The sequence below is a fragment of the Tursiops truncatus genome, chromosome 10, assembly GCF_011762595.2.
Source record: "Tursiops truncatus isolate mTurTru1 chromosome 10, mTurTru1.mat.Y, whole genome shotgun sequence".
Taxonomy (NCBI): domain Eukaryota; kingdom Metazoa; phylum Chordata; class Mammalia; order Artiodactyla; family Delphinidae; genus Tursiops; species Tursiops truncatus.
In genome coordinates, this window is record NC_047043.1 from 6,484,069 (window position 1) to 6,497,634 (window position 13,566).

General features: G+C 37.0%; 2 long non-coding RNA genes across 3 annotated transcripts in view; one reads left to right on the top strand and one right to left on the bottom strand.

The window, feature by feature from the left end:
* Positions 1-4,588, top strand: part of LOC141279685 (uncharacterized) — a 29,408-nt gene extending 24,820 nt beyond the window's left edge. The window contains exon 2 of the long non-coding RNA XR_012334326.1: positions 3,799-4,588. This is a non-coding gene — a long non-coding RNA (uncharacterized lncRNA). The remainder of the gene's footprint in view (positions 1-3,798) is intronic.
* Positions 1-13,566, bottom strand: part of LOC141279686 (uncharacterized) — a 168,796-nt gene that overhangs the window by 148,535 nt on the left and 6,695 nt on the right. For both annotated transcript variants that reach the window (XR_012334328.1, XR_012334327.1), the window contains exons 2-4: positions 11,644-11,767; positions 5,240-5,330; positions 4,982-5,143 (exon numbers count right to left, since the gene is read on the bottom strand). This is a non-coding gene — a long non-coding RNA (uncharacterized lncRNA). The remainder of the gene's footprint in view (positions 1-4,981; positions 5,144-5,239; positions 5,331-11,643; positions 11,768-13,566) is intronic.

Genomic DNA, 13,566 nt, shown 5'->3' on the forward strand with positions numbered 1-13,566 from the left:
CGTTTCTTGTATTTTTTCCATTCTATTATGTCATGTGATTGTGTAGTTTCACAAGGCCAGTGAAGCTATCAATAACCAGTCAATGTTTACGACAAGTCCAGATGTTGCCCATCATGTGTATCAAGCTTGACAGGATTCATTTAGCAGCCAAGTGTAGTGAGAGCATTGTACACTCCTGTAGCATTGGGAACATAATTCAATAATATGCAGTAACAGTGATAAGAAGGTGATGAAAACCTGAGCAGTAATCAGTAGTTGCTTTTTTTTTTTGGTTAATGATAAATAATTTTGATGCTTTAAATACTGCTTGAGGAAATTATAGAAAACAATCAAATGCCAGTCTAAAACAAAACTCTTTACAATGCATTTTTTTGTTATTGTGGTAAGAACACATAACATGAAATCTACCCTCTTAACAAAATTTTTAAGTGTACAGGGCAGTATTGTTAGTATAGGCACAATGTTGTACAGCAAATCTCTAGAACTTTTCATCTTGCTTAACTGAAAGTTTACACCCCTTGAATAGCAACTTCTCACTGCCCTGGCCCCCAGCCCCTGGCAACCATCATTCTATTTTCTGCTTCTGTGAGTTTGACTATTTTGGATAACTCAAACAAGTGGAATCGTGCAAAATTTGTTCTTCTGTGACTGGCTTATTTTACTTAGCATAATATCCTCAAGATTCATGCATATTGTCACATATTGCAGGATTTCCTTCTTTTATAAGGCGAACACTTTGTTGTATACGTATACTGCATTTTGTTATCCATTCATCTGTTGATGGACATTGAGTTTTTTCCCACATCTTGGCTATTTTGAATAATGCTACAATGAACATGTGAGTGAAAATATGTATTTGAGATCTTGATTTCAATTCTTTTGCTTAAAAACCCTAAAGTGGAATTGCTAGATCATATAGTAGCTCTATTTTTTAATTTTTTTTTTTTGCTGTACATGGGCCTCTCACTGTTGTGGCCTCTCCCGCTGCGGAGCACAGGCTCCTGACGTGCAGGCCCAGCGGCCATGGCTCACGGGCCCAGCCACTCCGTGGCATGTGGGATCCTCCCGGACCAGGGCACGAACCCGCATCCCCCACATCGGCAGGCAGACCCCCAACCACTGCGCCACCAGGGAAGCCCTGTATTTTTTAATTTTTTGAGGAACCTCCATACTGCTTTCCATGGTGGCTGCACCATTTTACATTTCCACCAACAGTGTTCATGGATTTCAGTTTTTCTACAACCTCAACAATATTTGTTTTTGTTTGCTTGTTTGTTTTTTGTTATTTTTATAAAGACCATCCTAGCATCCTAGCAGGTATGAAGTGATATCTCATTGTGGTTTTGATTGCTTTTTTTCTCATGATTAATGATTGTGAGCATCTTTTTATATACCTTTTCATATACCTGTTGGCAATTTGTATATCTTCTTTGGAGAAGTTTCTGTTCAAGTTCTTTGAGCATATTTAGTTATGCATTTGTTTTGTTTTGTTTTTTGCCATTGAATTTTAGGAGTACCTTCTATATTTTGGACATTAACCTCTTTTCACAGATATTGTTTGCAAATATTTTCTCCTATTCACTCTGCTTATTGTTTTGTTTGCTGCACAGAAGTTTTCTAGTTTGATGTAGTCCCACTTGTTTATAGTTGTTTTTATTGCCTGTGCTTTTGATGTTGAATTTAAGAAATCATTGCCAAGGCCAATGTCATGAAGCTTTTCCCTTATGTTTTCTTCCAAGAGTTTTACAGTTTCAGGTATATGTTTAAGACTTTAATCCATTTCAGTTGATTTTTGTGTATATAGTGCAGTTTTTAAAGTCTCCATTTTGTTTTAAATTCTAGTGATCAATCCTATGTATGCAACAGATCTATACACACTCTCCTTTTTTTTTTTTTTTTTTGCGGTACGTGAGCCTCTCACTGCTGTGGTCTCTCCCGTTGTGGAGCACAGGCTCCGCGGCATGTGAGATCTTCCCAAACTGGGGCACGAACCCGTGTCCCCTGCATCGGCAGGCGGACTCTCAACCACTGTGCCACCAGGGAAGCCCACACACTCTCCTTTTTAAATTATCTCTCTTGACTTTTGAAATATATAGAATTAAAGATTTGCTTCAATAGCTATAAATAATTGTGACTTTTTAAAGCAGTCATCAGTATTTTGAATTGTCTCTTAGAAATCATGTGATGACATATAAATATGTGATAAGGACCAATATTTTTGAAGGAGTAGTATATTTTTCCAAAAGTAGGAAACAAAAGATTTGTCTAAAGGTTAGAAAGACATCAAAGATACACTTTTCAGGTATCATGTAATTTTTACAGCAAACCAAATTAAAATGTAAGAATAACACAGACCATTAACAAACATTTAATTGAATGTGATTTAGGTTTTCACCTTTTTATAAGTCTTTGTGTAAATGTACTAAAAATTAGAAGACAAATTCCTTTTTTAAATCTGAAAATAAGGTCGCCATAGCCAACGTCTATACTTCCATTATCCTGTCTTAGTTAGACATTTTTACTGCTGGGCCAAGCCCAGCGTTCTTTCCTGACATGGGCTTGTTACTCTTTTCTACAGCAGGCTTCCAGGTCAGCCTGTTGGCTTAGAGATATTGCTTATCCTGTCCTCATTTCCAGAATAAATTAGACACTTGGACTGCTTCATTATTTCAGGTACCTAGGTAGATTTCCCCTTTGGTAGTAAACACAACCTGACATCTTATTTCTTCCTATTTAACATCTCTGGCATCTCTCCCTTCCTTTCAGTTCCCACTGTCCCCAACTCATCATCTCACATTAGGTTACACTTCATAACTAACTGGGCTCTGTTCATGGTGTCGTGGCCATTTAATGTCTCCCAGAAATTCTTCCTAAAAATCTCATCTTAGGAGCCATCAGTGGCCAATACTATTAAACCCCTCTGCCTGATTTTCAAGACGTAATCTAACCATGCCTTATTTATCCAATCTGATTCTCCACTCCTTTCCAATATGAGCTCTGTGGATCTCATATAGTTAGCACAAAGATTAAATAAAACCTGGTGTGCAAAACGTAAGCTATTACTTGCCACCTTACAAGCACCCAAACAACAATGATGGCTATTTTTGTTACTTGATGTTTTTGTTATTGTTGCAACTCCAGCATGGGATCCCTGGCTTTACTGCCAACTAGTGACAATGTGAATGTTAATAATTTTAATGTATTATAAGACATGTCTCAGCCATTGTGAGAATAAGCTTAGGGAATAGTAATTTCAAAAATATTTAGCTCTATTGTCTTTGAAGAAAGTGTTTGCTCTCTTTTTTGTTTTACCATCATTCTCCACTAAATGAAAATCAGAATACTTACATCATAGGGATAATGCAGGAATGTAATTAATTTTGATTTTTAAAACATTTTGACAACGCAAAGTACAATAACTGAGTATTAACTATTTTAATAAAAGCTTAACTCATATAAAGATATCATAGTACTCGTCAACACAGCATGATTTGAAACTGAGACTTGTGGTCTCCTAACTGAGACTGTCCTGAGCTCTGGAATGAGACTGACTGGTGTTCAACTCCAAGCTCTGCACTTGCATTGGGGCAACTTACCTGTTATGCTCTGTATCAGTTTCCTCACCTATAAAGTTGGGGAATAAGCTTTCTTCTGTAGGTTTGTTTTAGGGCACGCCTGTATGTATTAATGTTCAATGAGTAACAATGCATAAAACAATATTTTGAAGTCAAGTCAACATGTGGAGTCAACATGACTTATTTTTTTTTTTACCCATTTTTTTTTTTTTTTTTTTTTCAGTATGGGGGCCTCTCACTGCTGTGGCCTCTCCCATTGCGGAGCATAGGCCCCGGACACGCAAGCCCAGCGGCCATGGCTCACGGGCCCAGCCGCTCCGCGGCATGTGGGATCCTCCCAGACCGGGGCACGAACCCGCATCCCCTGCATCAGCAGGCGGACTCTCAACCACTGCGCCACCAGGGAAGCCCAACATGACTTATTGATCACATGGACTTCGCCATCATGAGTTAGGCTCTGACTGAGGCACAGTGAGAGGATTTGAAATTTATTCAAAAAAATGTGTATTGAATATTATGCGTCTACTATGCCTCAGGTCTTCTTCTAGACACCCTGGTAGACTGAACAAAACTCAACTCCCTCAGAGCTCATAGTCCAGTGGTTGCAAAAAATGTGTAAAAAATGCATAAACAATGTTACAATTTACTTTAAGAGTCAAGTTACGAAAACTTGAAACTTAAAAAAAAATAGCAAAGAACAGAAAATTTAAATAAAGGTCTAAGGTAGCAATTACAAAGATGTCCTAAGGGAGTAGATGATGAATTGCCAAGTGTATGTTATAAACATGTGTCCTAGATGTTTTTAAGTCAGGGAAATCACTTTATATATGCTATATAAATAATAAATATGTTTATGAGAAGTTTTCCCGAAACTAACTTCACTCCAAATTCATGTGCTGAACGACCATGGGCTATGCTATGTCATCATGCACAAAAAAAGGATGGCTGCCTGGAGTACAGGGTCAGCAATGAGTCTTTTTTGGACACCTAATAAACATCGATGATGTACACTGCTTTATTGTGATAGACAATTTAAATACACACACACACAGACACACACACACACACACACACACAATTTCCAAAGATTTAGGAAGTATGATTTCCAGACTTTGAAATCAAGCTGAAGGTCTATAAGGTAAGATAAAACCCAATCCTTAATGCAGTATTGGTCTCTTGCTGCACTTCAAAACCAAGTAATCAAAACAAAGGAATATATATGTATGTGTATATATATATATATATATATATATATATATAATATATATATATATATATATGCTAGAACTCTTGTGATGAAAATGGCACTTGAAAAAGGTTATATTTTTCCACTGAAGTTGAAGATTAATAAAATGGTGTCAAAAAAAACAAAAACAAAAACCCAATCCTTCAGTTGTTCCACTTACTTTTGTATAGAGGACTCACATCTGAGAGCACGCAGAGGCCAATGTTGCTTTGCTGACATCCGCAGGCAGGGCTTCTTCTTGTCACTAAGTGAATGCTTATGATCAGGAAGGAGGATTTTTTTTCTGGGTGTCTTTTGTGGAGTTTCCTATCTTACTTTTCATCTATAATGAAATAGCATTTAAAAGAAGGCGGCGTGTGAGATGAAATCAGAACAGAGTCTTTATTTCCCATGAATAGAGAGCAGCTATGCCAGTTACCTTTTGCCTTTTATTTTGTTTTGACACCATTGTCAAAACGTTTAACTCTTCCTTTCCCAGAACCTGTCATTTGTGGAAAGAGACTGGTGACCTGCAAAGGAATTCAACAGATGTTATTGAACACAGATCTGATGAAGCGAGCTCGGTGTTATTATGAGATAAGAAAATCACGCAGAAATAAACAACTTGACAGTTTACTTCCTTCTTACGGGGTAGCTCAGACGCAAACCACATGAGTTAGGCCTATCAACTTAGAAGTAGGAAACATGACAAATCGCTGTTTTTCTAAACCTGAAACCAAAGAGATTGTACACTTCCTGAAGAATTACACACTTGAGTGGTTCTAGGTAACCTCTGGATCTTCAGAACCCATTTGAGGGCTTCGAAGGCTGTTAAAACAGAGCTTGGCAAGTGTTTATTGGGTCAAGGCATATAGTTCAAAGGAAACAGAACCAACCTGGTGTGCTCATCCAACAGTGTCAAATGACTAGATCAAGCCAAGCCAGAATACTCAGAAGGGGAAAGTGTGTTAGGGAAATGCTCTGTGACTAACAGGATATAGATGATGATTGCCATGGGGTAAAAGAGCAAGTGTCTTAAAATTGGATAATGGGGACCCACGTAATAATTAATTGTCCTTCTTTCTCTTAAATTCATGAGCATAAGACAAGGAGTAGTTGGCAATTGGGTCGAGAAGAGTACATCACAAAGAATATTGAGTGCAAATGCTTCACTTCTGTGTTTAGGTGAGTTCAGGAAAAAAAAAAAAAAAAAAAATGAAGGTGATTCCCTCAGTGGAGATTGAGGGAGGGAAGAGAACCAGGGACGCTCTATCAGGAAGGAAACATAAAGGACCAAGAGGAGAAAACCTAGAAAATTCCTACTCCTTCAGACATCACTGAGTGTGACAGAACATTCCAAAGGTCACTGGCAGAGAGCCTGTTGAGCTGGCGTATGTCCTCTATTAGCTTCCGATTGTCAGAAGTGTGACAAGGGTGAAAAGGGAAAGAGTAGGCAATGCCCATTTTGGAGAAAGAGTGGGAGGTAAGGAAAATGATTTGGCCGCCAGGCTCAGCAAATGCAGTATTTCATGACATGAGCTACCTGGGAATGTGGCATCAGATTGGGCTGGCACAAATGTTTAGTTATATCCTTGGCCTTTCCATGTTTACCACCTACTGTTTTCACTCTCATATCCTTAATGTCTTTGCTATCACATAGTTGCTGCGTGTTTTCTGTTTACTGCCCTTTCCTTTATGTGCTTCTGATTCCAAATGCTTTATTTAGTGCAGGATATCTCAATCTCGAGCCTATTGACATTTTGGGCCAGAAGACATTTTGTCATGCAATACTCTTCTGTAAATTGCAGGATGTTACCAGCATTCCTGCCCTCTACCCATTAGATGCCTCACACAGTGCTGACAATTAAAAATGTCTCCAGAGAGAGACTGCCAAACCCCAGGGGGGTGGTCACTGTTCTAGTTTGTGCTTATTATGCTGTTTATGCCAAAAACAAATGTGCTTCCCTAGAAATATTTTCCAAGTGGTTATGAGTGAGAAGAAAGTCTAACTTGCCTATTTATTCATCATTAGTTAATTGCTCTGAATTGGTACTTGGTGTCACATTTCAAAGCCTGTAAATTTTTTGTCTCAGTGTTTTGATGAATGCATTCATCTTTTTTTGGAAGTCAAATTATTTATCTATATCTATCTACCTACCTATCTTACTTCTTTTAAAAATTCTGATCTAATTGGACACGAACATAAAGAGTTTATCCTCTTTTTTTTTTAAATAAATTTTATTTATTTATTTATGGCTGTGTTGGGTCTTCATTACTATGCGTGGGCTTTCTCTAGCTGTGGCGAGCGGAGGCTACTCTTCATTGTGGTGCGCGGGCTTCTCATTGTGGTGGCTTCTCTTGTTGCGGAGCATGGGCTCTAAGAGCGCGGGCTTCAGCAGTTGTGGCTTGCGGGCTCTAGAGAGCAGGCTCAGTAGTTGTGGTGCACAGGCCTATCTGCTCCGCGGCATGTGGGATCTTCCCGGACCAGGGCTCGAACCTGTGTCCCCTGCATTGGCAGGTGGACTCCCAGCCAATGCGCTGCCAGGGAAGCCCAAGTTTACCTTTTTTTGAAGAGTTGTTGTTGAAAGGAAGAGGAGGGGAAAAGGAGAAAGAGCTCAGAGTTGTTTCCTCTAAAACGTGGACCTCTTATTGCCATGTGTGTACTTGCTGCATTTGCTGGAGTGAAGTGTGTTTTCAGCCAGTCTCAGTGTAGCACAGTTGATGGCTCAGGTTCTTTCAGGTCAGTTTTCTCATATGTGGCAAAAGCCTCTCAGTTTACAGATGACTTCACCAATAGATATCAAATGCCTATCGGCACAAGATCATTCCCTTGGCAGTTAACAATGTCTTATTTCAAAGTTGTGGTTTGAATGTCCATTTAATGTTCTTGGTCAGAGTATTAATAACTAACATAGAACCTACTCTATAATTGATGAGCTAGTACAAGCTCTATTGTAAAATTGTATCATTCTTGCTTCCACAGTATTGTGGATGAAACACGAATGCTTAAAATGCTCTGGAATGCAGTTTTAAGTCTTTCATTTGAATATCATTATGTCTAATCCCCAGGAATGTCCAAATTCTAAATCAAAGGATAAACCTCTAGTCTGAAGACTGAATTTGAGAGTTGGTTAACATGCTAGTTTCTTCGTTCTGTCTCCTACTCTTTGGGTGATGTTCAATGAGCTAGGTTCAGGAAATTAAGATTTCTTCTAGCCTTGTCCTTCCTTCTTTCTTTCTGTCTATCCTTCCTTCCTTTTGTTCATTCCACTGACATACAGGGAACTGTGGAGGAACTACTGTGACCAGACATCATACCAGGCACATGGAACAGAGACAGGAAAAAGTTCAACAGTGCCCTGACCAAATGAAGGATCCAGTCAAGTGAAGGAGCTATGGAAAGATGAAAGGGAGAGTATGGGGTAATGAAAGACCACATGGGAGAAACATCTGCTTCAGGCTCCATGAACTCTCTCTCTCTCTCTCTCTCCCAACCCTTAGCCCCTTCTTATTCTAGGGAGCTTTAGGGCTTATATGCAAAAATAATTAACAGAAGATAAATATGTCAAACAGGAATTAAGATATTTCTAGATTATTCTGCAAAGTTGAGAATTCATTTCTGCATGGAAAATTGGTTATACATGTTTTTACTGCTCTTTTTTTTTTTTTTTAACATTTTCTAATATTTTGACAAGCGACTTCTTGGAACTTTGCTTTGTCTGCAAAAACAATATAATATAGAGATTCTTGAAAGAACATTGTTTTCCCACCTTTTCAAGCAAATGATGCATTATTTCCCACTTTATTCTTGCTACAATGCACACAAATGCACACAGATTATTGATTGATATCTGTGAAATATCCTGAAAAGTCCTAATATTGATTTACATCCTCTCTTGAAGAAATAATTACTATTGATTAATCTGAGGCATTTAGCTTGAAAATAATTGAACCCAATTCACAACAAAAATAAGTAAACTGTGCTGCTTAAAATTTTTTAATAGTGACTGCCTTTTTCTTTTATTTCTATGTCTAGATGAGTGTTGACCTTGGATAGAATCCATTAGCAAATTCAAATTAAACAAAGCCAAAATATTGATGTGGGTAGGCTTGAAAGCAATTGAAACTTCCAAAAATAATGCTGGAAAAATTGGCATAATAGGGAAAATCATTAAATATGACATATTCTTCAAAACTGATTTGAAAATGGTATTTCAATTTGTGACATAAGTAATATAGTAAATAATGATAAATAAGTACTATGATTTATGCAAATCTGATATGTGATTATCTGAATTATTTAAGGAAATGTAAGGGCTCTCATCTTTTAAAGAAGAAAACATTCATTCTGTTCCCTTCACAGCTATTTTAAATGATCACATATTCAGTTTGAAAAACATTTCTTTGTAGATGTCAGAGATGTTAAAAATGGCAAACAAGAATTATATATTTCTAGTTATTTTCTGCTTAAAATTTATTTTTGCATAAAGAAAAATAAGTATAATTCTATTTATAATATACAGATTTTAGAAACAACCTAAATGCCCAATAATAGAATATGATTAAATAGAATATCATTTATTAAATGGGATAGTAGGGAAAATACTCATAATAAAATGTTGAGCAAGAAAACAATATACAAAATCCATCTCATATAGCTAAAACAAATTGTTTAAAAATGGCTGATTGCTTTTTCATAATGCAATATAGTAATATTGTCACAGTTCAGTGACTATTTATCATACAGAAAATTTTCTACTTGCAAAACACCATGTGCTGAACTCTGTGGAGAATATAGAAATGAATAATTCTCTCATTTGTTTCTTGTTTTTGCGGTGGTGTTATGTACATTTCATCGAGGTTGTACTGGGTGGAACTTAATAAAAGAGTACTCCTGGCTACGGCCCAGTGAGTGTGTACCCTTCACTGCTAAGTTTGGTGCAAAGATAGCTTGTAAGTTATGTTAGCTGCTTCACCATATCATTCATTGTAAATCACAGCCAAATAAGACTCAGTCCTGCTCTCTATTTTGCTGGACATAAACAACATTTTGTAATTGCTTTCAGTTCTTTCACCACAGCAAGTTTGAGAAAGCATGTAGAACAAAGCTCTAGACCTGAAGAACGCACACAGTGCTCCTTTCAAAAGGGGTTTCAAAGTCAGTAGGCCCCAAAAAGGTGATTTTCTCACAATAAACTGGGAAACAGAGTAAAGGCAGGTTGATCCATTTTTTCCTATGTGGCAAGCACACATTCTTAATGTGAATGGACTTGTACTCTGAAGTGCAATAAAAATTAGATAATGAGAGACTGATAAGTTAATAGACAACGCCTAGATACAATTATTATTATTAAAGGAAAAAAGATGTAGATATTACTCCAATGTAAATGTTTTCAATTAACAGCATTGTCTCTTATTGTACCCACTTTTAATTAATTCATATCTTACATTTCTTCAAGTATGTCTTTAATACTTTTGAAGCATATTTTTGTCAGTATTAGAGTTATTATCTTTAAAAATTAATTTTTTATTGTTAAGAAAATGAATTAGGCTTAATTTTGTTTTATTATACAAGGTATAAATCCATCTCCATTTGAGGCCATGTGAATAATATACACATAGAAAGCATTAGGGTACTTTCCAGATAAGTAATAAAATTAAATAAGAAATTCTGAATAATAAAACACCTAGAAGAAAATTTTGGAAATACTTATCTAATCTTGCATAGAGATCATAAAAGTAAGTAGAGAACTCCAAATAAAATTTTCAGTATATCTGGTTATGTGTAACAGACTTCCAAATGCAATAAATATATAAATGAAATTGTGAAGAAAGCCAAAAAATGAAGAAAGTATTTTCAAGTCAGAAAAAAGCAAAACATTTGTGCAAAATAATAGGAATAGGCTAAATCTAATCAAGTGGGCAAAGAACACACACACTTCATGAATAAAATAAGCGAATTGACAATAAGCCTGAAAAAGTAAACACTAGTACCACAATATCTGTAAATTAATATAATTAGGATAACTACAGAGGCTTGTAAAATGTAGCAGCACCTTGTGCTGTGAAAGTGAAAATAAATACGAATTATTTTATGCTTTCTTTCCTGGAAGAAATTTATATTGAAAGTTTAAAGGAATGTACAACATTTGATCCAGTAGTTTCAATTCTAGACTATATGTCAAATACATGTTAAAACACAGAAAAATTTTCCAGTATAACTTTATTTAGAATATACTGAAATTAAAAATAGTCTAAATGCCCAACAGTAGAACATGATTAAATGAAACATTATATATTAAATAGGATAGTAGGAAAATGCTCAGGATAAAATGTTAAATAAAAAATAACTTTTTTAATAGATGAACTGCTTAAAGTTGGTTATATTTGATGATTATATTTTCATGGTAAAGTTAAGAATGAGTTTTAATTTTCTCTTTGCTCTATTTGATATTTTTCTCCTTCTCTAAATAAATTTTAATTAGTTTAATAATCAGCTATTAATAATCAATGTTACTTCAAGAGAGGGAAAGAAGGAATTACAACAAAGGTTTAGTGTTTCAAAGATTGGATTCACGTGTAATTTCAGCCTTGCTTAATCCACATGTTTCTAAGTACGGCAAATCATAACTATCAAAGTCATTGCATATTCACCACAACAGAGTCGTTAAAGCATTTAAAGTTGATAAGGCAGCTGTGTTGACATGAGACTCCTTATACCGTAATGGTCAGAATAGCTGGAGTCGATCTTATCAACCATCTACACGTAAAGGAGCCTCGCAGTCATACCTTCATTGACATGCTGTATTGTACAGAAACCCTTGTGATTTGTTGCTATGGTACCTGGGAGATCCTTGGAGGTTCCAGTTCCACACTCTAGCTTGTTTGGGCATGTTTCAGGCATTCGCAAACGAAAGAATGGAGTTTCCGTGTACACCCGCGTGGTTTTCCGGAGTCCTTCCTCCAGCTGTATAGGTAGCAAAGAAATCAACAAATGATCCCCCTTTAAACACAGTCATATGTTTATGCTGCATAGATACCAGAATCCAGTTTTTTATAGGCAGAAAGTTTAGGGATGCTAAACACCAAGGAAAAAGCCATTTAAAGGAAAAGAAAAGGGGCTTCCCTGGTGGCGCGGTGGTTGAGAATCTGCCTGCTAATTCAGGGGACACGGGTTCGAGCCCTGGTCTGGGAGGATCCCACATGCCACGGAGCGACTGGGCCCGTGAGCCACAACTACTGAGCCTGCGCATCTGGAGCCTGTGCTGTGCAACGAGAGGCCGCGATAGTGAGAGGCCCGCACACGGCGATGAAGAGTGGCCCCCGCTTGCCGCAACTAGAGAAAGCCCTCGCACAGAAACGAACACCCAACACAGCCAAAAATTAATTAATTAATTAATTTTTTAAAAAAAGAAAAGAAAAAAGACGAAAGGAAGTGAAAAGAAACACAACTGCTGTCACCACCTCCTGCATTTCCATCCTCCTACGATAGAGGTTTCTCTGGCATTTGGCCTCAGTCTTAGTGATTACAGGAATCAGGAAGGGGAGGGGAGAGAGGAATAGGTTTTCACTGTAAAACTGTAATAAAGACTAGTTCCAGAATTCAAAGGATGGATTTCTATTCTCCTGATTAAAGATGAGAGAGATCCTTGGGTTCTCATTCTCACTTGGGAAAAGCCATTTACTTTTCTGTGCCTTGTATTTCTCTATCTGAGAAGAAGAGCTAAAATATTTGTCATCTATCAAGTCTAGGATTGCCTCTAAAAATCTATTACATTTATAAACATTTCACCTGTTTTGAACAAACAAGCAAGACCTTTCATTGGTCTTCTCTGGGTTTGCCAGTTTCTTATCCTTTTATAGTTTTTATCACTAGATCAATGGATCACAAAAATTATCAGTTTTCCGAAGATTGCTGGAAATCTTTTACATGGACTCCAGCGTATGGCAAATACTACGACAATAGACGGAAGAGGACCTACAAATGATGGTAATGGAGTAATCGGGAGAGTTGGAAGGAATGACAGAGACATTAAATTATTAAATTTACTGAAAGTGTGATACTGATTGTTCTTTGTACTACATTGATACTGTATTAATTCATTGTCATTCTCTCTCTGTCTCCATCTCTCTCTCTCTCCACCTTCCACACTCTCCCCTATGGAACAGTTGTGGTTTTTTAAAAATATTACTATTGCAAAGTTTCTGTGAAAATTACTTGATAGTGCTGGAAGACTAATACGACAACATGAATTGTTGTTGATTATCCAATACTCCAGTTTTAAAGTCCTTCAGAAACAAAATGTTAACAGCCTTAACCTTTACTTGACTCTCAACCCACACTAATTGACCACACCTTGGATTTGGGTCACAGGGCAAATGTGTTTCCACTGCATTATGGTAAAGTCAGAAATTCTCAACTCTGACCGTAAACTGTTAATCCCACTAACTTTTTCACCTCCCCACATTCACTTTAGCTTTCTCTGTCATCCCTTCCAACTCTCCCAGTTACTCCATTACCATCATTTGTAGGTCCTCTTTGGAAATAACTCTTATTTTTTTCCCCCACTTAATCTGGATAACTGATATTCCCTATTAATTATCTCAGTGTTCACTCAATCTCCTTACTGCCTTTAAATTTGCCTGGAGAACAAAGGTGCAAGCTATAGGTCAGCAGCTGAGAATTTTAGGAGATCAAAATCTTCAGGACATATGTGGAAGCTGAGTGTGAAGAGGGACCAGATGAACGGGTTCAAGATTGAGGCT